Genomic DNA, 25,296 nt, shown 5'->3' on the forward strand with positions numbered 1-25,296 from the left:
TGCATTGGTAGATACGATCTCAATAGGATGACATGGAATGCAAGGCTCAAGAACTAGTGCACCTGTTAGAATGCCCAAGTTCAAGCAGCCAAAATTCTCCTCAAAATTGGAATCCGGCTAGAAGTGTGATCATCATCTGAAGAATCAGACTCATTGATAGGAACAAAGTTTGAAAAAGACTGAGATAAATGATCCACCACCCCAGTAGAAATGATAGCTCTACTCTCCAAGTCTCTGATGATGACTGAATTAGGGGCAAACTCCACAGTCTTCCTTGCCAAACCATGAGTGATTTGAGAAATGGAAAGGAGATTTTTTGTCAACTGAGGTACATAGAAAACATCCCCTAAGGTGCCATCCCCAATTCTAATTGATCCCTTATCTATTACATTCATATATGCATAATTACCTATCAAAATAGGTGGGATGTTGCAAGTGTCAAATGAAGAGAATATAGACTGTTAAGATGCCATATGATGAGAAGCACCTGAATCTAGAAGCCATCTCACTAAATTAGAATCTACAACTGCAACAAGCGCTTGTCAGTTATGATTCTCTAGCTTAGATGATGTGTAATGTCCCCTTTTTAGCATTCATAGCATGATGTTGTCGTTAGCCTATTTCTCCACTGTCCCGTAGGCTAACCAGGACATTAAAGGGACTTAGAGGCCATTTGGCCTAGATAGTTTCAGTTGCAAGTCTTTCTGAGGGGTTTTGAAGCAACTTTGGGCATACTTACTATTTATAGTAAGTCATCTTCGATATGGTCGGACATCCAGTGGCAGCAGTATGTCGATGGTAATTGTTTACAATCGGCAAGAAGACTTGTTTATTATTGATAAGATTTGTTATGCATTGATAAAGCTATTTTATAACGTTAAATTTAAATATTTAACTTTATTAATGCATAGACTATAGTTTGTGGGAACTATTTAAATTAAAAGAGTCCCCTTTATTTTATAACACATTGGAGACATAAGTTACATAAAAGGGAGTGATGTTTTATCCCACATTGAGAAAACGAAGGATTGAGCCCTTGTGAGAACACTATAAAAGAAATGGAAGAGCTTCTTTTAGGCAGGCTTGGAAATATCAAAGAAATTGGAAAATTTTTCTGGAGATTATGTCTCAATAGTTTGAAGGACGAAATCCCTTCAAGCTGGAAATCTTGACGCCATTGAAAGATATGGTCTTGAGATTCAACAGAGGAGCAATTTGAAAAAAGCAGATATGAAAAAGCAGTCCGAAAAAGCGGAACCGAAAAAGTAGGCCGAAAAAGCAGTCCGAAAAAGCGGAACCAAAAAAGCAGGCCGAAAAGGTAGTCCAAAAAAGCAGTTCGAAAAAGCAAATCGGAAAAGCAAAGCAGAAGGGGCAGCATTGAAGAAAATTATTACAGCTATCTACAACCAGGTTCCTTTATTAGTATTGTTTTTTTAGGGTGTTATAAGTTTCAGCTGTAAGTGTGCATTATACCAGCATTATCATTTTATAATCCATGTAAATGCCAAAAGTCTTGGCCATATTTCATGAGCATTGTATTAGAAATTTCATTGCAAATTAAGAAGATAATAGTTGCTGGTGTCATTTAAGCAATTCAATATCATTATTTATCAGTGAGTTAGTTTGCACACCAACTGTTTGTAAAAATGCCAGTTGGTTGTAGGTGTTCATTTCTCATGCTTAGATCATATATATGTACTGAATATTGTCAAAATTAGTAGCACACTTATGTTAGGCCATTGTGTAGTCCATTTGGAGTCTTCTAGCACAAGATTTTCATTGATGCAAATTGAAAAAGAGTCATTTAAAGCCAGCTGAAATACTATATCAGTCATACGTCCCTTGCATGTGAATTGTTTGATGAAATTCTTTGAGCTTTCATCAGCATTTTCTTGAGAGCAGATTTGAGGAGGGTCATTACATGATGATGGAGAAGAAATTGTGGTTATTGAAAATTTGAATCCAAAATTGCAGTTGTAATCAAAATAACCCAAGAATGGCTAGAAAAGAAAATTGTAGAAAAAATAAATGTGTGGACTTGGGCTTCCAAGGACATTGCAGGACAAGCAGAAACAAGTCAAGCACCTTCTGTCAATTCACTCCAGTCCGTTAGGGATGATTCAGCTTTGAAGCCTACTCTTGATGATGGAGATGACTCTTCTTCCAGCATGCTTCTAGTGGTGGTGATGTTGAGACGAGAATATCTTCATACTTGTTTTGAACAAATATTGAGTAGAGTTAGAAGGCTTAATGACTGCAGATTTTTCTTATGGGTAGACAGAGGTGAAATGAGCCAAGGTATTCCTTGAAGCTGATACAACTATTCTTGAAGATCATTTGGATGTTAACAATGGTAAAGAGTTTGTATTGTATGCATTTTAAAGAAGCCAACACTTGGAAGAAAAAAAGGAATACAATGTCGATGAAGTTTAGTATGGTTGATTGCTTAGATATTTTGGGAGTTTGTGGTTCTTGGTAATTTATACCTTTATGAGGGTCATGAGACAACATGATGGAGAATTTTGGATGTAGTTCAGCATGGGTTGTTGATATTGTGGTGATGTTAGGATATTAAAGAACGCCCTCTCACATGATATAAATAAAGATGGAGCAAACTCAAAAGGCTGAACAAACTTGATTTTTTCTTATGGGTATAGAAAGGTGAAATGTGCCAAGCTACTTCTTTTAGCCTTTAGGCAATGTAACTATTGTTGAAGATCCTCTGTGGATGTTAACAATACTGAAGAATTTGTATTGCATGCATTTTAAATAAGTCAACACTCTGCAAACGAAAAGGAATCCAATGTAGCTGAAGCTTACTATGAATGATTGCCCAGATAGTTTGGGAGTTTGTGGGTCTTGGGAATTATGCCCTTATGAGGGCCATGAGACAACTTGATGGAGCATTGTGGATGTAGCTACATCTTTATGAGAGTTATTAGTTGATGGAGCTCTACTTGGTTTATATATTTTTCAAAAAATAAGCTTCTACAGAATTCATGGTTTTGAGTGTTTTAGTTTGCCAGTTAATATGTTTGTATGCCTTTTTTTGGTAGGTATTAGAAGATGATGTTTACCTTTGTGATAAAGTCACTTTAGAGACTCAAGTGGTTTAATTTCATTTATCCATTTCATCACTAGACTCTATATAAGAAGATGGACCTCTCTGTAATTGTTATCCTGATATTTAATTGAATAATATTCAGTTTTATTTATGTTTACAAAAAGATATTGATTACTGCACATGTATTTTTCAACAGAAAATCCATAAATTGATTGCTTCTAGAGCAGGTACTATCAGGGAGTAAGTTCAATAATTGAACCATCATATTGCTTGTACATATTCTTCTATATTTCAAACCCTATGATTATATGTTTCAACAACTACTAGGAAGGAACTTAGATAGACCATTTTTTTTTTTTGAATTCCTGTTTTTGCACTGACAAAAAAGTGCTTTTTTTTCTTTGTGGGTACCTTGGTGCACACCAGGTATGACTAAGGTCCTGTGGGTCCTAACAAAGTTTATCTCAGCTGAAAACAGGTTGTAGTCTATCAGGATGAGCAGGAAAGATTAATTTGCGGTGAACCTATACACTTGCTATACTGGGTCCCAGAACTGCTATGCCCCTAGTAAGGGCCTGTTCTCTGTATCAGAGGAATAATTCAGTGCTAGTTCGAGGCATTTATCCTTGAATGAATGTGGAAAACAATGCTATTGTGAAGATCAGATTGTCTGCAAGCCCCTAAAACAAGAGCGATCAGACAACAAGAGTAGTATGAGTAACAAGCTTGACTAATCAAGAACCAGGCCAAAAAATGTTCCTGAATTGAAATTCATGACTGGTAGCTGAGCATGTCAAACTATCTCTTTCTTGATCATGTGACTGTATAGACGAATTCTTCATCAATAACAATTTTTTTTTATGACATATATATATATATATATATATATATATATATATATATATAATAGATTTCTATATATAATTTTTTTTTATGCCTTCATCTTGGAACATACACTAGTCTTAAAAATTGTTGAAATGTTTAATATGGCCATGGTATACCAGTGAAACCGACTCAGCTGCCTGTGATTTTGTCAAATGGGATGGTGAAACCTAACTTGTATAGAAGAGATGATATGGGAGTAAGTCTTGAATAGATTTACACGGATAATTTACCTGTCAGACTTATTCCATGTAAATTATACATTTAAATCTATTTAATTTATGTATTGTTTTTTTTTAACAAAGGGCAGCAAGGCCTATGCTATATATAATTATATTAATAAAAAGAGTTTTTACATAACATAGAAATACTGATGAAAACAGAGCATTCAGTTTGAAGTTTATGAACATAAAGAAATACTATACTAATCCTAAACAGGAGAAATGTAAACTATGGAGGAGATGACAAAAATCCCATAGAGGTCAGGGAATTTTACAAATAAAGACCCAAAACTATACTGCAAAGACAACCAGTCGCAGATAGAAGCCTCTATGTCGTTTGAAAACAAAATTTGAACAAAGAAGCCAACACTATTCATCCATTCTATCCTGTGGCTGAGGCACATTTCCATGAGCATGTCCGCGCAAGGATGAGGCATGACAGCAGTGGTGGCTGTGAAAACGGTGACCAGAAGAAAGAGGACCAACAGGAGGAGCTACTCTGCCTTCGTGATCATGTTCTATATTAAAGAAGAAGAAAAAAGATTGACTAAATGCTACTGAACTAAAATAATATTCATAGAGGAATAAACAAATTCATACTCCTTTCTTAGACCTCTAAGGAAAATTCAGTATTTTCTTTAATTGTGTAGGGAGTACCCCAAGACATTTGATACCTGTACAAGTCAAGGTGTAGCCTTATATGGCCAAAGTACAAAATTAAATCCCCATCAATATGTTTCATGAAAACACGTTGCTGATTTCAAAATTTGATATAATTTTGCAAGAACATTACTAATAGTGATTTTACAGTTTTTTTGCTATTCACTAAAATGACAATGAGAGACCATTTGTAACAGGTAGCAATAACAGGCAGTTAGTCTATTGGTATATAGTGATGCTGTATTCTAGAAGGTATCTATACAGCACAGGTCATAGTCAGCTGACCATCCTAGAGCCGTGGTGGAGTATTATGCCCGTGTCTGAAATGTTTGTTCAAGGATTTAGAAAGAATCGTTTGGTAGCCCACTATTGCTGTTCATTTCCTCTTCATTGATCTTCTGTTTATAGTTTATTCTAGGTATTTTTTCTCTTTCTTTTGGCAGCTGTCTATGCTGGTTATGTAGGACACTTTCAACCTTTCAACCTTTGGATGCTACTTCTACTGCTGTTTGGTGCTGTATTCGTTGTATTGTTTTTGTACTTCTATGTCTTCTACAGAGATGGTGGCAACTGTATCAAATTTCTGATTTCATGCTCGTCATCTTTTGTTCTATTTCCAGTTGTCATTACTGTCAGTGACTGTTTGTTTGCTGCACAGTCTGTTTGTGCTGCAGGGAATTGTCACTTTTTGGTTGCAGCAATTATGGCGACAGAGTATGGAGTGTTAGGCATGTTAAAGACATCCATTTTCCACAATCCATCATATAGTAAGCTGCAGTTTCTGGAAAGGATTGTGTTAAATTTTTTTTTTTTGGCTTCAACGTTTCAGATCACACTCTGTGATCCATCATCAGGATAGAAGAGAGCTGAAGGATAAATTAATAAACAGATTGCAGACCAGGGGAGGAGTGAAAGGGTTAAAAAGGAAAAAAGAGGCCCAAAGATTAAGGACAGAAAGAGAAGAGGGGACATAATAAAATAATAGCTTCTTCCATATATTTTTCAGATGTGCCTGGATGAGTTTAAGCCCTAGCTTAATATACTGTATTTGGTTTAGCCTCTAAGTCTTCTTTCAGAAGAGGCATGATTCAATTTTTGTTGTATCACTACAATCTTCCTCTGCAATCAATGCATCTTTTCTGCTATAGACTTCATATCTCTAGTGAGTTAGCTGTTATGCTCGTCTACAATCAGTATTTATTATGATTGCAGGATCCTTGCTGTGCCAGAACCCGGCTGATCTGCTGTGTTCTGTTTTATATTGTTACCTTTTTTAAGCTTTAATTAAAAAACAAAGAAAAGAAAAGAAAAATATGCACATGTATACCATTTAAGTTTGACTAGTTTTAGTTGAGATTCGCATATATTTATGAAATGAAATGCTTGCTTTTATCAACATATCTGGACTTCCAAGAGTAAAGTGACTTGGCACATTTTATGTAACCTCTTTTAAAGAGTCTATCTTAGTCAGTTAAAAAAAAATTTATTAGAGGGGCTTTCATTTAAGAAACTGAAAGACTGTACGGACCATAACAAATGTAAAGGTAGGATAAAAACAGACCCAAACTCTGAACCTGAAATTTGGGTTTCCTTTGACATTGTAGAGACATGATGCTATCATGGTAGTTGTGGGTAGGCTCACAAAGGTAGCACATTTTGTTCCCATTCAGTCTTCTTATACAACTAGTACAGTGTCTGAAGTCTTTATGAAGGATGTGGTTTGACTTCATGGGATACCTAAGAAGATTATTTCAAACAAAGGACATGTATTCACCTCAGACGTTTGGACATCACCCCAAAAGGTGTTAGGTGCATAGCTGAACTTCACTTCAACCTATCACCCACAAACATATGGACAAATAGGAAGGGTAAATCAGGTCTTGGAGGATATGCTTTGGATGTATGTTATGGATTGACTGGGCCATTAGGAAGATTACTTATATTTTCATGTGGAGTTTTGTTACAACAATGGATATCATAGCTCTATTAGTATGGCACCATTCTACACCTTGTATGGTTGTCCCTGCCATACTTCCTTGAGTTTGGATCACCTTGAGGACTGAGTGAGCTTAGGGCTAGAGATGCTTTAGGACATGGAAGATAAGTACATATGACCAAGGAACATTTGGTGACAACATTATTGATATGAGACTGTTTTGAAGTGAAGAACCTCTAATGGAATAGTCATTATTTTGTCAATGATGTCAAATGTGCTATCTAGTAGTGAGATAATTTCTTTTTGGTTTGAAAGCTATCATTTAGTTGATTGATGAAGAGGATTTGAAAAAAGGAGATAACAAGAGCAACTAGATAAAGGTTGTGTTATTTGGTGTATAAAAGGAGCACTAAGAACAAGTAAGACATTGATACTATAGTGTACTGTTTATCTACTTAAAGTCTAAAATGAAAGATTATTGAAGTTAAGACTGAAAGAAGATCAAGTAACAAATGTGTTTGCCAAGCCTTGTCGAGCACTCAGTGCAAGCCGAGAAGAAATCAGTAGAAGCCGAGTGAAAACCAATAGGTGTCGAGAAAAGATGAGAAATAGTGCGAGCCAAGTAAATGTTAGTATATGCCGAGTAAAGTTTAGTTGGTGCCGAGCATCAGTAAAATTTAGTGTTTGCCGAATGAACTAGTGTTGACTGAGTAACAGAACAATATAGATGCCAAGTGACAAAAAATACCATTATATCAAAGATTTGATGAATCTGAGCTGACTAATTTGATTTCTTGAATTATGTGAAGCATGTGGAAGATAACTATGATGAGCTGGTGACACAAAATTCAAGGCAAACCATTTTGAGGTGAATTCAAAGAAGATTGTAGATGAATTTTTTAGAGGAACAAAATGGAAAAGTGGGTAGATTAATTAAATCTAACTCTAAAATGGATGATTGTGGTTAAGCGAAAAAAGATCTAAGTTCTCTATTTATAGAGATTGTTGACTAGAAGCAAAGGTTGTCATGTGCGAGAACTTAAGGAAGATAAGAAGTCTAGGGTATTGCTTCATCTAGTGGCCGAATATAAGAGATCATAGTTGGCATACAAAGCAAGAAGGTTTAAGGGGATGAAGGCTTGAAGAGTGAACAAGCTATCATAACTGAAGAGTATGAATGCCAAGTAGAATGAAGGAATGAAACAAAGATCTGTAATCTGCAAGTGAGTTGTAAGTTTTTATCAAATCAAGTTCTGCTATTACTTTCTAATAATTGTACTAGTGTGGATAAAATCCTTTGGATTAAGGTTGACCTAACAATCATTTGTAAATCCTTTAACCATGTGACATTTTAATGGAATGGTCTAAATTCCTCTAACAAAGCTTACTTCTAACAGGGTGATTGAAATGCTTTAACTAGATCACATTTAACAGTGTGTATTGTAACCTTTAACAGGGTTGGCCTTTCACAGGGTATCACTTCAAAAGAGTGAGTATTAGAGCATGTAACTAGTGGTTTTTGCCAAATTGGGTTTCCATGTAAAACCCTTGTGTTAAATTGTGTGAATGTTCTTATGGTATTTCATGTTTACATTTTTGCAAAGTTATTTTGACCTAGGCTAGTAACCTACAAAGTATTGTATGATCTAATGGATGCATGCATGATAAGGTTTTATGAGTATGGATATGATTAGTACTGAAAAGTTTTATTTGTACATCTGGACATTGGATAACTGATTCACCCCCCTCTAAGTTATTTTAAAGAATTCCAACAATTGGTATAAAAGCCATAGTGCTTGAGAGGAATAGTTTGAAGGTACTAATAGCCAAAGATCAGGATGTATAAAAAGGAGGTGCCCAAACTGTATAAGAAAAACTTTCTTGCCTAGAAAAGTTTGATGGAGCTATACCTAGGAGGTCTTGGAGACTAAATCTACCATCACCACTGAGCATGTTGATTGTGCTGGAGCTCCTACTGTAGATGATCTGAAAAGGAAGAAAGAACACAATCAGACAATGTTGAAGATTGCTTCTGCCCTAAGTTACTCTGAGTTTGATGACATTATAGATTGTGACAGTGTAAATAAGATGTGGGATGCTATACAAATAATTTATGGAGGGGATACAAATGGTTTGAGAGCCAAATCTAAAAGCCTAAGAGGGAAGTTTGATGACATGAGAATGCGAAAAGATGAGAACATTGTCCAATATTGCACAAGAATAAAAGATGTGAATTCTATTAGAGGAGATAATGGTCTTATTGACGATGAGACTGTAATCAACAAAGTACTGAGAACACTATTACCTATCTATGCTATTAGAGTTTCTGCCATACAAGAACTAAGATGTATACTTGGTAGTAACCTGAGCCTTGAAGGATTGATAGGTAGGCTCACTGCCTTTGAACTCTCTAATTTTGATAATTTCAAAATTGAAAATGTTGAATTTGCTTTCAAAGCTAAACTATCATTAAAGGAATCAAAAGAGAAAAAGAAAAAGGTCAAATATGTCTCTAGTGATAGTGATACAAATGAGGATGTAGAACAACTTGAAGCTTTGCTAGCAAAGAGATTTCACAAAGGCAAAGGCAAATTCAAAAGTAAGCTACTTATCATGTGCTTTAATTGTAATGAGGTTGGTCATATTGCTGCTAGATGTCTAGAAAAGAAGAACAATAGTAGTGGAGACAAATACAGAAATAAAAAGAGATGAGAACAACAAAGATTATAAAGATAAAAGAAAGAATTCTTGCTACATTGTTGAGGAGGAAACTTTTACTATTTTTGCCCCTGCCAAAAAATTTGAATTCAAACATAGCGCACCCAACGGCTACTTCCCACTATTTTATTATTTTAACGCCATGGAAATATAAAAAAATAATAATAAAGCATTTAAAATTTGTGGTATTTCCTATTTTGTTTCCGCTGACCTGCAACATTCCGCATCGTCAGATCTTGCCCAGATCCACGGTAGGCGCTTTCCCACATTTTCCAAATGCGCGACCTTTACGTATTGCGGGGAAGCCCCTTTGTGACGCGTGGTGGGTGGGTTCGTCTCGTTTGAAGCTGCCGCAACCAAGGTGGTAGGGTGAGCTGGTATTTTGATTGGCACCCGCTTTCTCGCATTTTGTCTTCTGTCAAACCTCTTGACAATGCGGGCAAGCGCCCTGGTGACGTGTGTCTGGATGATGTCGCGACAGATATTCACAAAGCTTTAGAAGGTACAGGTTATATAGCACCGTAGATTCAAATCAGATCAACGGCTGGCGCATGCCCACAAGATGAAGATGTGAGGATTTTAAGAAATGCAGCTATGCGCCCTTGCGACATGTGGCTAGCGTGACGTCATGGGCCCACCCTTCTCAAAGAGGTAATGACGGCCCATCTTCCATGGCATTTGTCAGTCGAGTCAGAGTACAACGAAGGCATCTCATTGGCCCGTCTAGTTGACTAGGTATGCAGTCTTGCGAAATTATGATCACCGTGGATTTAAAGAGGATCAAAGGCTGGCGCTTCCCTGCATTAACAAGTGTGAGGAGATTAAACAATACGGGCAAGCGCCTTGTTGCTGTGTGTCCTTGTGGGGTCAGTTTTGTTCTAGGTGGCACCAGTTGTATGCGAGGGTAATGTCAAGTCAGACCAGGTCGGATGCCGAGTGTTTTTGTGGGCCCAAGTTTTCATGGATAGGCACAGTGAATGGAGAGTCTTTCCTAATTGTTGATCTTGTGCAGATCGACGATCAACGCTTGCTCGCAATATGGAAGTACGAGAGAGTTAAACATTGCGGGGAAGCGCCTAAACGCCACATGTCCTCGCGGGCCTCGGGGAGATACGTTGCAACTAGGCAACGTGGTTAAGGCTGGCGGTTGGTGGTTGCATCGTGGTTAGGATTTGAGGAGGTGGCGCAGTTAGTAAAGGTGTTGGTCAACTGCGTGGAGACTTGCAGAGTGGCAAAATAAAATGAAATTATTGGCCCACGTGGCCTAACTTGGGTGCAATATTCGGTTGACCTACTGATCATGCTGATTCACGAGCTAGAAATAGGGGAATTTGAGTTTTGTTGCGCGATTTGATCCTTGTGATCAATGCCAACCACCCTCGAATGAGCACTGAACTAAGTGAATGCAGGAAACACTCCACCATCTCTGATCTGATCCATATACCTGTTCAGAAGTATTTAATGGCACCGTTTCTGTCTTCTTAGGGCCCTGTTCTAACAAGATCAGATATCATTGCACCTGGATCTGTAATCAGATCAGATTTCTTTAGATCTCCATGATTATTCTCTGAAGGGCTTAATGGCATTGGTTGTGGAGTAACTTCAGTAAGAGGACATCTCAGTTATGCCTGAACTATAAAGGCAATTTTTGTAAATTTTTCAAAGGTCGACTTTTCTCTGACTTCTTTGATATTGCTCTACAATTTCATGTGTGAATTCCCTTTGCCTCTGAACTGTATGGCATTCTGCCTTATCTCCTTCAGCCATTGATGTAAAGTGCAAGAACTATTTGCCTCTCATTGGTGTATTATGAATACCTGCAATCTGCATGGCTGTATCTCTTTTGACCTATGAATGGTATGTAAGTGAATCCTCTCTTTCCTTGTGTCATTCATTTGGGTTTTCTGATCTGCATGTGATTGTTAGATTAAAACAAGTCTGAATGTGTATATCTTTTGGTGTCATGATGGTTCAATAGTGCATGTATGGGCAGAGATGGGTTTGAACACTCTATTTTGGTGCATCACCTCCTTAGGTTAGAGTAGGTAGATTTGTTTTCATGCATTCCTTCTCCCTTTTCCTCTCCAAAAGTAGTTAGGTGCACCTTGATAGTAAAGGAAGCTAGCCTTCTCCGGAGACTTAACCTCACAGTTCAAGTCTCACAGCTTGGAGCTTGTTTCCATGTTTCACAAGGTTGTCCTTAGGTAAAAACTTTGGACAAGGGTGCAAACCTTTGTTACAACAGAAACCAAAGATGGATCTGATGACCATGATGATGAAGTGGTGTATGTTGCAATGAAGGATGATTCTGATGAGGATGAGGCAATTGCACTAGTATCTTATGTGAACATGAGTGATAGATGAATCATTGACAATGGGTGTTCATATCACATGACTAGAGATAAAAGTAAGTTCATTACCCTCGATTATTACAATGGAAATAGTGTAAGGTTTGGTAATGATGCACCCTGTCTGATAAAAGGAAAAGGATCAATCAAATTGACAAAAAAATCATGTGTGACAATGGTTATTATGTAGATGGACTTAACTATAACTTGTTGAGTGTGTCACAATTGAATAGTTTAGGTTGCAAAGTTGAGTTTCAGAACAAGATCGAAAATATCTATGACACTGATGGGAAACTAATTAGAAAAGATGATTAGACTAGAGGTAATCTATTTTGTCTTGACATGAATGATGCTGCTTCTCTTGTTGTAGAATTTGATGATGTGTGGCTATGACGCAAGAGGTTATGTCATGTTAACTTTGATAACATAGTCAGTATCAGTAACATGGCAAGAGTCAGAGGTTTGCCTAAAGTGAAGAAACTTGACAATATGATTTGCAAACAATGTCAGTTAGGCAAGATGAAAAAATCTAGTTTTAGAAGTAAGACTCACTCCTCTAAAGAAATTCTACTATTAGTTCATACTGATTTGTGTGGACTAATTGATGTGCAAAGCTACAAAGGTGACACGTACATTATCCTATTTGTTGATGATTATTCTGGGATGATGACGGTTATGTTTCTGAAACATAAATTTGATGCTTCCCAAATGTTTAAGTGGTACTTAGCTAGAGTTGAAAATGAGACATGCAAAGTCTTGAAATGTCTGAGATCTGACAGAGGTGGAGAGTTTACATCAAATGAGTTTGAGATGCTCTATAATGATAGAGGAATCAAGAGACAAACTTTTGCACCTAGGACCTCTCCACAAAATAGAATTGCTAAAAGGAGGAACAAATCTGTAATGGACTATGCTAGAACACTCATGATGAATACTGCTTTGAAATACTGTAGAGAAGCTATAAGTACAAATGTCTATACTTTAAATAGTGTACAAATCAAGAAAGAGACTCATTCAACACCTTTTGAACTATGGATGGATACTCATCCAATGTAAAATATTTTGAAGTATTTTGAAGAAAGTGATATATTCTTAAAGATTTTAGGAATGGAAAATTAGATGCTAAAAGTGACAAAGGTATATTCCTTGGCTATTCTATAAGAAGTAATGCTTATAATTGTTTGAATATTAACACTAACAAAGTTGTGGAAAGTGCAAATGTGAAATTTGATGAATATAAAGAGGTACATGAAGCTGAACCTATGAAGAAACCTGAAGAGTACAAATTTATTATATACTTTTGTGAAGGTATGATTACTAATGATGTTGTTGTAAACCAAGTTGTAAATTAACAAGTTTCAGTGACTGGCGACTCACATACAATGAATGCTGAGTTGCATTCAAGAATCAAGTTACATTCATGAGCCAAGTTGTAGATAGAAGTTGAGATACATTTTGATTCTGAGATAAGTCTACATGAAAGGAATGTTGATCTACTTGATAGAGAAGTACATAGTGATTTCAAAGTTGACAGACCCATTGAAGAAAGAAGAGCAGAACCAAGATTGTCAAAGTATGTCAGAAGACATCACCCTCTTGAACAAATTATTGGAGATAAAGAAGCTATATCAATGGCAAGGAATAGGACGAGAAGTGATACATGTTTTTTGAACATGCAAGAGCTTAAGTTAGTAAAAGATGCCTTAAAGAATTAGGACTGGAGTAAAGCCATGAAAGAAGAGATTGATCTGATTGAGAAGAACAAGACATGGACTCTAGTACCCAGACCAGAGGACAAAAATGTGATTGGAACCAACTGGGTGTATAGAAACAAGTTAGATGAGAATGGTGAAAGCACAAGGAATAAAACAAGATTAGTTTGCAAAGGGTATGCACACGAAGAAGGAATAGACTATGGAGAAACATTTGCCCTACTTGCCAGATTGGAAGTAGTAAGAACTCTGCTTGCTTAGTCTGCATACAAAAGTTTCAAAGTTTATCAAATGGATGTAAAGTCAACATTTTTGAATGATATACTAGAAGAGGAGGTTTATATAGAACATCCTAAAGGATTTTTTGATCTAAACAACAAGAACATGGTATGTAGATTACACAAAGCTTTATATGGTTTAAAGAAAGCCCCAACAACATGGCAGGAAAGGCTTCACAATTATCTTGTGAAGATTGGTTTTGAGAAGACTGATGATAACAACAATCTGTACTTGAAGATAGGAGGTAAAGGTATTTTAATAGCTGAAATTTTTGTTGATGATATCATATTTGGAGGTCAAAATTAATTATGTAAGTCATTTGCAAATGAAATGAAGAAAGAATTTGAGATGTCTATGTTTGGAGAGATCAAGTTCTTTGTTGGTTTGCAAGCATACTAGATGAAATATGGTATATACATCACTTAGTCCAAGTATGTGAAGGAAATATTCAAAACTTTTGATTTAGAGGATTCAAAACCAGTTAGCACTCCTATGGTAACAAGACATAAATTTTCAAAGACTTATGATTCTACCAAAACAAATCAAACATTGTATAGGTCTATGATTAATAAGTTGCAATGTGTAGTACATAGAAGACTTGACATTGCATTAGCTGTTGGGATTGTTGCAAGATTTTCTGCAAATTCTAAGGAGGATCATTTGATGGCTATTAAGAGAATTATGAGATATCTGAAAGGAACATAAGATTATGGTCTATACTACAAGAAAAATGACAAATTTGAATTAAAAACCTATAAAGATGCTGATTGGGTTGGAAACATTAATGACAGAAAGAGAACAAGCGGCGGATCATTTTTTTAGGAAAGAGATTGGTCACCTGGACCAGTAAGAAACAAAATTGTATATCTCAATCTATTGCTAAAGTTGAATATGTGGCTGCTATAGTAAATTGTACAAATATGGTATGAATCAAACAACTACTCAAAAGCATGGAGGAGGAAATCAATGAACCTATGGTTCTTTATTGTGACAATACAAGTGCTATAAACATATTAAAGAACCTGTGATGCACACAAAGACTAAGCACATTGCAATCAAGTATCATTACTTAAGACAAACGGTTCAAGACAAAGAAGTGAGGATGAAATATGTGAACGCAAAAGAATGAGTAACTGATATATTCACAAAAGCTTTACCTTAGGATGCACATGAATATCATAGAGGTAAACTAGGGGTGATACCCCTATCAAAAAACTACTTAAGAAGCATGAGTAGTGCTCTGCATCAACTTAGTTGAATGTTGTATCTTACAACTTGATGCAATGGATCTTACTTTAGGAGCTTCCTAAAGTAATGAAGGAGCTGAATTAGTAGACTTGCAGTCACATGCAAGGTGACAAAGTGAGAACTTGAATTGATTATATCTGCATACAAAGATAACAAGTCTTTGGCATTGTTGTCAAAGAGGGAGATATAAGAAATACTTTAAAGAGAGAGATATGAGAAAGAGGGAAAAATAACCTAAGGAGGGAGAAAAGTATCTAATAAGGGAGATATAAGAGAGATGCATTGAAGAAGATTGACCAAGCTTACATTACCCTATATAGAGGAAGGACATATACTGATAGAGGGAGAAATTTCAAAGATATTATTTTCTTTTTTGCATTGTTGTTGGTATTGGTTTACCATCAATGCCAGAGAGGTAGATTGTTATTATGAGATTGTTTTGAAGTGAATAATTTATAATGGAACAATCATAATTTTTTCAATGATGTCAAACCTGCTACCTACTGGTGAGATAATTGCTTTTTTATCTGAAAGATATCATTTAGTTGATTGATGAAGAGGAGATAACAAAAACACATAGAGAAAGGTTGAGTTATTTGGTGTATAAAAAGAGCACTAAGACCAAGTAAGACATCGATACTATAGTGTATTATTTATCTATTTGAAGTCTAAAATGAAAGATTACTCAAGTTATGATTGGAAGAAGATCAAGTAAGAAATGTGTCTGCCAAGCCTTGCCAAGTAGTCGGTGCAAGCCAAGTAGAAATCAGTAGAAGTCGAGTGAAAATAAATAGGTGCCGAGCAAAGAAGAAAAATAGTGTGGGCCAAGTGAATGTTAGTAAATGCCAAGTAGAGTTTAGTTGGTGCTGAGAATTAGTAAACTTTAGTGTTTGTCGAGTGAACTAGTGTTGATCAAGTGATAGAACAATATAGATGCTGAATGACAACAAACAATGTTAAATTGAAGATTTGAAGAATCTGAGCCGACTAATTTGATTTTTATGGAGGAGCATCCTAAGTGTAAGAGCAATCTTGCATCACCCAAAAAAAATATTTTTATTTTCAGACTTCTCTATTTTAATAAGGACTAGTAGACAGGGTGGTTACTATTTCTGGGAGTTTACTATTTTTAGTAAGTTTGTCATACGAGCTTAGAATGTTCTCATTTTCTACATGAAGATTCATTTCAAAATTATAACCCTACCATAAAAATCTCATTCCTCCAGCTTGAGTATTAGAGAAGTTATTGTAGATTTTTGGTTGAAAATTTTGGAGAAAAATCTTCAAGCTCACCATTGGAGGCCTTAGAGTGCCTAAATGAGGTCCAGAAACTTGATGAAAGGGTGGTAGTACAATTTCATGCTTGTAGATCAGAAGCTGACATTTTCGAAAAGTGGTTATAATAGCTAATCAGAGCAATGGTTTGAGAGTTATGGCCTTTCAAAGTTGGGTTACCCCAAATTTCCAAAATAAATGTCAAAGATGTATTTAACCAATTTTATATGTTTTGTTAGGGTCTGTGAGCCCTAGGTATTAAGATTAAATGTCTAGAACCTTCTCGTGGGGTGGCATAAAATTGTTTATTTAAGAAAGACTTGAACATTGTCTACGACAACTCTAGGTGGTAGTTCGTCGATTGTGAGACAGTTTGCACTAGGGTTTCAATGAACACATGAAAAAATGCTTCCACAAAGCGAGCATGGTGGAAGAGCTGTAGGTGTTACACCTGAGGGTTTTAGAGCCCTCCAAAGACAAAGGCAAGCATTGGAAGAACAAATGCATAGAGAAATAAATCTTTTCGTAAAAGATGAAAGCAAGGATGAGGACGAAGAAGAAGAAAATGCCGAAGCAGAAGCAATTGTAAAACTAGAGGAAGAGCGACTTTTTATGGTAATCTCCAAGATTGGAAAAAGACCTAAGTTTGAGGTTCCCACATTTTCGGTAAATCTTAACCTAGACGAGTTTGATCGATTGGATCAATGAACTGTAGGAGTACTTTGAGTATGAAGATATTGAGGGTCCTGATAGGGTAAAGTTTGTGAAGGTGAAATTGAAGGCCCATGCTAAGACCTGGTGGTAGGAGGTTCAGTTGGAGCGGAATAGAAAGGGAAAGGACAAAATCACCAGATGGGATTGGATGATAGCTAAACTAAAGCAAAAATTCATTTCTATGGATTATGAGCTTGATCTGTTCTCATTAGAATTGGCCATGCAGAAGCTGATAAGGAGAAAGTGGCCAGTTATCTCAATGGGTCAAGGCTGAGTATTCAGAATGAGCTGAGTTTGGTTCGAATGAATAGTATTGAGGAATACTAGTTTCCCCTCACAGTTGAGGAGAAATTGAGCAAAAAGTTTAACAACAAGAATAGTGGAAGAGGTCATGGTGAAGATCTAGCAAATGATCTTATGGAGGCCATAATGATGATCAGAAGAACAAGGGTGAGGCTGGAAGTAGCAGTCAAAACTAGAGGGGAAACAGTTCCAATCATTTCCATGATTAGAACAATAGAGATCAGAGAGGAAGAGGCAGGGAAAAGGATCTAGAAGAGGAGGCTTCCGTGGGGAATGTTTTCACTACGAAGAAGAAGGGCATAGAGCATTTGAATGTTCCTAATGCGAAGGACATATCAAAGAATAGAAGGCCAGGCTAGAGTTGCACATGCTGATGAAGATGTCAGATCATCACATTTTGAAGATGTTGAAAGAGGAAAGTCCTAGTTAACAGAAGAGTCCTGTTGAGTGGTGAGAATGAACTTGATCAAAGGAGGAGTTTGTTTCGCACTAGGTGCAAATGTGAAGATAAGTGTTCTGATGTGATCATTGATGGTGAAAGTACTGAAAATCTAGTGTTAGAAATGATGATCACAAAGCCGAAGCTAAAAAAGGTAAAAACACGCGCGTCCATACCGTATTGCCTGGGTACAAGATGACCATAAGGTTATGGTCAATGAGCAATGCTTAGTGAAGTTTAAGATTAGAAGCTACCAAGATGAGGTACTTTGTGATATCATACCTATGGACATATGTCATATGTTGCTAGGTAGGCCATGGCAATTTGATAGGCATGTTGTACATGATGGGCGAGAAAATACCTACACTCTGACCAAGGATGGAGTGAAGCATAAGTTGAAGCCATTGAAGGAGAAAGAAGAAAAGATATGTAGTGCTGCCAGAATATGTTTTTTTGATGGAAAAGAGTTTCTCAAAGGTATTAAATGTGAGCATATGTGTTTTGATGGAAAAGAGTTTCTCAAACGTATTAAATGTGAGCATGTGTTTTTCTATAATTCCAAAAGATAGTAAAGAAGAAGTAGAGGAGTTACCTGCAAAAGTTGCAAATATGTTGGGAGAGTTTTATGATATTGTATCAGATAATGTACTTGATGGATTGCCCCCAATGAGGAAGATCAATCATCAGATGGGTTTGGTTCAAGGGGCAAGTGTGCCAAACAAGGTAGTGCATAGAATGACAACAACATAAAGTGAAGAATTGAACTAACAAGTCCATAAGTTGTTGTAGAAAGGGTTGATTTGAGAGAGTTTGAGTCCAGTGCTGTACCAACCATATTAGCACCAAAGAAGAATGGAGGATGTGCATAGATTCTTGCGCTATCAACGAGATCAGAATCAAGTACAGATTTCCATTGCCAAGAATGGATGATATTATGGACTATTTGGGTGGGGCTAAGTATTTCACAAGGATAAATGGAAGACTACTTTCAAAATAAGGGAAGGATTGTATGAGTGGTTAGTCATGTCTTTAGGGCTAGCCAATGCACCAAGCACTTTCATGAGGCTCATGAATGAGGGACTGAAGGAGTTTCTAGGTAAGTTTGTCATTGTTTACCTAGATGATATTTTGTTCTTTATTAAGACATTGGAGGAGCATTTGATTCATATTCAAAAGATGTTTGATAAGTTGAGGGATTAAAAGTTGCTGATAAACTTGAAGAAGTGCAGTTTTATAAAGAAGTAGTTGATGTACCTGGGATTTGTAGTCTCAGTAGAAGGTTTGAAAATGGACTCAGAGAAAGTGAATGGTATCCTTGAATGGCCTACTTGAAGGAGTGTGATAGAGATAAGATCTTTTCATGGACTGGCTAGTTTTTAGAGAAAGTACATAAGATGTTTTAGCAGTATTTGTGAACCCTTAACTGAAACAATGAGAGGGGATAAGAAAAAATCTAAGTGGACTGTAGGAGCAGATTGTAGGACTAGAAAACAGGCTAATATCTAATATACTATGATCAAATCACAAGCTCAATAAACATACATTGATACCCACTAGTCTACCATGAAAGCCAAACAAAGAAAGAAAGCAACACAAAGTTAAAAACCTGCTCTTTCATTTGTAGTTCCCATGTCCTTCTTTCTTCTCTATATGATGTAGCTACAATTGCCTATAATGCACACAATTAGGAAGCAAAAGTCTATGATAATGATAATGATATGAGAATACTAGAAGAAGTAATTTGAAGCATAAAGACTAAAGACCAAGGGACCCAAAATGAGAGGAAGAATGCTCAATTTATAATCAGCACACAAGATGCGAGAATTGGACTTGTCACCTTGGATATGTGACTTGGCAAGAGATTCCTTTGAGAATCCATGAAGGATATGGCACAAGATGGCAAATGTAGGATTGTATGATGCTTGGAAGTCAAACATGGCTATAAATGGAAGAGGATCTATGATGCGCCATGTGACATCTCAATCTTACTTAAAGCCAAGAATCTATGACAATGGAAGTCAAATATAGATACACATAAGGGAATAAGAATATATGGATTATGACATATCTTAGTCATGTGTAAATGGTGAATCCATGATTTTTCATGCCCATGTGTTACGATGATGTCAATATTAAATAGAATATTTGAATTAAAAATCTATTATTTCACACATAGAAATTAGTAAAAATGGAATTAATGGTGGAAAACATGACTAAGGAAATTGAGAATTTCCATGGTTTGTGAAAATGAATTAATTAATTAATAAAATATCAATTAATTGAAAAGGTAGGTTAGGAAGAATAAATAGTGAAAGGACATAGGATTAAATTATGGGTTAAATCCTATAGAGAATATTAGTAGATGATTGGCTAATTTGATTAAATAAGTGCGACGATATCCTTTGATGAAAATGCGACAATTATGCAGATCGACTAAGATGATGATGGATATACCAAAACCATGGTCAAATTTATTGATTGAGTAAAATTGATAACATGCCAAGGACATATAACATGAATTAAGGACACACAACATTTAACCAATATCGTAATTGCTATAGGATCGAGATTGATTGATATGGTTGATCATAATAACATGGATGGATGCTGTCAATGTTATTAAAATGGTTTGATTATGTCATGATTGAGGGTCTTGACAATGTCTATGATCAAACGACAAGAATGACAGTTTGACCTAGCAGTGAGAGCCATGACATTATGAAGGTCAGATTGATGGGTTTGATAGATTGATAGGTTTTCGAGGTACTGAAAGCCACAACAATGCCTAGGATTGGGTAAATGATGATAGATTTAGGATGTTTGACATGATCCAAGTTGATTAATACTAATTTTGGGTGATTCCGGATAGATATGGGGTGATTCTAGGTTGATTTGGTATGATTTCGAGTTGATTTGAAATGGTTCTGAAATGATTTGCAATTGATGTGAAATAGGATACAATTGATGAAGAATATTGTTGAGATACAATCAAGTTGGCCAAAAGATCAGAATTAGTGAAATGAGGAAATGGGATGAGTTAGTACAAAATAGTGATGAAACCGTTGATGCAAACCATTTTTCAGTGTCTACATTTTGCCCCTCTTTGATACAATGTGATTTAGAGTGTTGTGTCAAAGAACATTGACAGAAAGGTCATAAAAGCATGACTTAGCAATGATGGTATATATTGGTGCGCCCTCGAGAAATTGACCAACATGGACATATGATAGGTCGATTTCATTGACACTGAGAAGATAAAACTATAGCAACTGACGGATCGCAAATCCGAGCTAAAATGTGAAAGTTATAGGCTCTGGAGTGTAAAAAGGCATCGTGACCAACACAGAAAATTCCTATTGCACATCCATCTAGGCAACAATAGGCTATACAAGGGCTTGGAGAAGTTTTTGAAAGTCATTTTCACCCTCACATTTGGTAGAAAAGAGCTCTGGAGCAAGCAGAATGGACTAGTTACCCATGGAGCAACATCATGGTGAATGAGTGTGTACCTACTGATGGCGAGCAAACGTAGGACCTCCAATGAGTGCATCTAAAACATCTTTGTGCATTTTATGCTTTTCTATACTTTTCATGCACTTTAGGAGTCAGTCAAGGGTCAAATAGAGTCTTGGGGCCAATTTAGGGCATCAAAATGCCCCAGCTACACCCAAAACGCAACCATGCAGTGGGCGCACTTGGCATGCCCAAGTGCACTTGGTATGACCAAGTGCGCCATGGTTGTAGTTGGGGGCCTGAACTACGCCCTAAGATGCTCTAGGGTTCCGAATGGGGTCTAGATGAGCCCAGATTGACCCGAAACTTGGGATACTCTAGCAAGACCCTAGGATGATGTCAAAAAAGGGTTACGACTTAGTCAAAGGTGGTCAAAGGGGTTAAAATTGGTCAAACTTAGTGCATATGTAGGTCAAACCTAGTCGAATGTTGACAAAGAGCAGTGCAAAGGGCTTGAAAGGGTGCAAATAGACTTAGAATGACCTGAAACTTGGACCACATGTTCAAAACCCTAGGAAGATTTGGAAACATAGGTCAAATTAGGTCAACATGGTTAGAAAAAAAGTCAAACCTATCTCAGATGGAGGAAAAAGATGACAAATGGATAGGTAGAGGGTCAAAATGATGAAAATGAGCTCGAAATGACCCAAAACTTGGTAGACATGTTCCAAACCCTAGAAAGAGTTCAAACATAAGTCGACTCAGTTAAACAAGCTTGGAAAAAAGCCAAATTTAGTTAAATTGGAGTCAAACTAGGTCAAACTTATGTTAAAAATAGGTTAAACTAGATACAAAGCCATAGAAGGTTGACATAGGCTATAGAGTTATGTAGGAGGATCTGTCCCTATTGCGAATGAGAGAACATAGAGCTTAGAGCCTGATGCTACATCATCAGATGACTGCTAGTGACTGAAAGATCTTGGCAAGTCTTGGTTTGTACCATATCACATTTATGCTAGAGGTGAGAGGGAACATAGCCCTATTGACAACATTGATGGAGAGATGGCATTCAAAGACTAGTTCATTCCATTTGTTGATGGGGGAGGCTACTGTGACCTTGGAGGATGTATGACACATCCTTAGGATTCTGATTCATGGATACTTAGCTATGTACAACCCGACTATTGGGCGAGTGACACTACACCAATTATTCGGATGTGGAGATGTAGAGCTGGGGTTCTAGGATTATGAGATTGGATGGGATCTACTAGTGGCATGCCATGAGCGATTGATAGTATTGGTGGACTACTGATACATAATAGGAGTGGACATGGATTCCCTGTCAGATTGGGCCGGGTGTTAGAGAGGATGATCATGGATGGGACCATGTTTTCTTGGGGAACATGCATGTCGGGGATGTTGTACTATTATCTACATCATGTAGCATGTAGAGGCAGGAAGGAATTTAGTACTGGGGGTACACTATTACAGATCTGGGCATATGAGCATATTGTAGTATTCAGACCACTCGTAGAGAGGGAGCTAGTGGAGGACATGTGGTATTCATACTATTATAGAGGCATACTAGCACAAGGACCACTAGAGTACACATGGTTATTTCAGCATCAATTAGATACTATGACACTGTTTATCTGGAGACCTTATAGAGATTGCCTTGTGTGGGACGATGACGACATTCACTTACCATACTACACACAAGAGCGCTATCTCATAGGGTGCATAATGATTGGTCACCTAGTGATAGAGATGTACTTACCAGAGTGGGTACATAGACAGTTTGGAGAGATACAAGAGGCTCCAATAGGTCTAACATTATTTGCACAGTCCAAAGAGAGGTCTGGGAGTGCGGAGCATCTATCAGGACAGAGGTGGCTTACACACAGCTGGAGGAGTTACAACTGAGGGTATGGGGAGCAACAATAGATGTGGTGGATGTAGGCACGATGACGACATATGATATATGGTTTGCGCAACATCGTCCGAGGCTCTTGACGAATCCAGCAACACCAGTGCCACAAGCGAGATCACAGGCAGAGTAGGGTGAGGAGGATGATGAGGATGACAAGGGAGGAGATGAGGATGATGACGAGGAAGGAGGATATGGGGACGATGATGGGGAGGAGAGGGAGGATGGGAAGGATGATGATGAGGAGGAGACGATGACGAGGGAGATGATGATGTAGAGGGTGGGGATAATGGGGGTGGAGGTGATGATGGGGATGGTGGTGAGGGAGAGGATGGGGATGATTATGAGGATGACATAGGTGTGGATGCAGTAGTGATGGATGTTGAAGGGGATCCAGTGGATTACACTGGGGGGATGCTAGTACCGGTACAGGTAGGACCTAGCCGGTTGGAGCTTATGGAGCTGATCAAAGGTCTCTAGTTTTAGTTAGACTGGCTTGTAGTAGAGAGAGATGTAGTGATTAGGCTATGGTGGAGAGGGATTAGGCTATGGTAGGGAGGGATGTCATAGTGCCTAGGGTAGAGAGGGTAGTGTAGGAGTCCCAGTAGTTCATTAGCAACATCAGAGATCTGAACTTCCGAGAGATGGCTATGATGATGACCAAGGAACATATGGAGACACAATACTAGACGAATCAGTATGAGATGGTAGTGCCATTGGGGTAGAGGGTAGAGAGCTTCCGTGCATCGAGATCTCACTCACAATGAACACAAAGGACATAGAGCAGTACAGGGGTGATGGGATCAATGAGGCCACCACAACTAGTAGAGGGGTCATCCTCGATGCTAGATAGAGGCCGTGAGGCTAGGGATAACACAGAGTGACACTGACATGCTCATGTACAGAGGGGCTTCTCTTGTTTTGGTTTTTGGTTTTTTATTATGCTCTTTTATGGTTCATGCCTATGGGCAATTAGTATTGATTTAAACCATTGTCATGTACTCAGATACTTTTGTGAGACATTTATGAGATGCAATTATGTTATGATGACTATATGAGATGGATTATGCATATGTTTTATATGTTTTATATAGATGCATTTATGCTTTTCTATATGGACTTTTATATGATGACATCATGCATTGATTTATCACATGTTATGCTTAGGAAATGACATCTTTATTGTTGCCACATGTTTTTCTCATGAATGAATGCCTAATGAAATGTAAATGATATGGAATGAATGCAAATGAAATGTGAAATAATACAAATGCCACGTTTATGCAAAGATGTATTGCTTTGGATTGTTCTGGACTTTTGACATATGCAGGAATTCAGGATAACAATGCTTTTGATGTATCAGAATGAGACCAAGGCGGTGGATGAAGGAGATACAAAAGATAGAGGAGATGAGATGAGGAATAGTTAGTATGAGGCGAGGACTTTTTCTTTTGTAAAGTGCACTATATGTTATTGAAGCTTTATTTGATATGGAAAATGGAATGCAATGCATCATGGCGTAAAGGGCCAGAGCAAAAATGAAAACCTTTTGTGTAAACAAGCATGATGTAGACAGAAAACAACCTTGCCCTTCCTAAGGCATATATACATGCCCCAGACTCTCAAAGCTATTCTTGTCCATTATTACTTGCCTTTTAGTGTTTTAGGTCTTTAGATAGTGTTTGACAAGTTGATCATGTGATAGTTCTATTTGTGGATTCAGTTGATAGGTTCATGATGACATGTTGAATTAATTGTTGGTTCACATTACTCAGATAGGTGTGATTGTCATTGAAGTGCAGTGCTTTGAGTTTTACTCTACGAAAGTGCAAGTGTTTATGCAAAAGGAGTGATAATCCACTGTGACTATTTACAAGGTTTATTACGAATTTTCAATGGGTTTTGTGATTTTTTAGGGATTTTGAGGATATTTGATGTTTTTGTGTAACTAGTTTCTTTAGGACATTTTATGATTTTTAGGGTTTATTTCAAGACATTTTATGATTTTTATTAATTTTTTTAGGACACTTTACGATTTTTAGGATTTACTTTAGGACATTTTATGATTTTTATAGTTTTTTTATGACATTTTTACAATTTTTACGATTTTTTTCAGG

The 25,296-nt window shown here is 37.1% G+C and overlaps 1 protein-coding gene across 4 annotated transcripts in view; it reads left to right on the plus strand.

Annotated features, from left to right (window-relative positions):
- The window catches only part of LOC149563023 (uncharacterized), an 86,737-nt gene extending 61,927 nt beyond the window's left edge, over positions 1-24,810 (plus strand). The window contains exon 4 of one of the 4 annotated variants that reach the window (XM_089826459.1): positions 5,486-5,974. The gene's annotated coding sequence lies outside the window, so the exon portion shown is untranslated. Of the gene's footprint in view, positions 1-3,532; positions 3,929-5,485; positions 5,975-24,542 lie in introns of those variants that run through there. The other 3 variants (XM_089826463.1, XM_089826460.1, XM_089826462.1) reach the window with 3 other exon arrangements.
- Positions 24,811-25,296: the final 486 nt, after the last annotated feature.

The sequence above is a fragment of the Cupressus sempervirens genome, chromosome 4 (genome assembly GCF_028749045.1).
Source record: "Cupressus sempervirens isolate cs-2001-9-10 chromosome 4, ASM2874904v1, whole genome shotgun sequence".
In the NCBI taxonomy this organism is placed as follows: domain Eukaryota; kingdom Viridiplantae; phylum Streptophyta; class Pinopsida; order Cupressales; family Cupressaceae; genus Cupressus; species Cupressus sempervirens.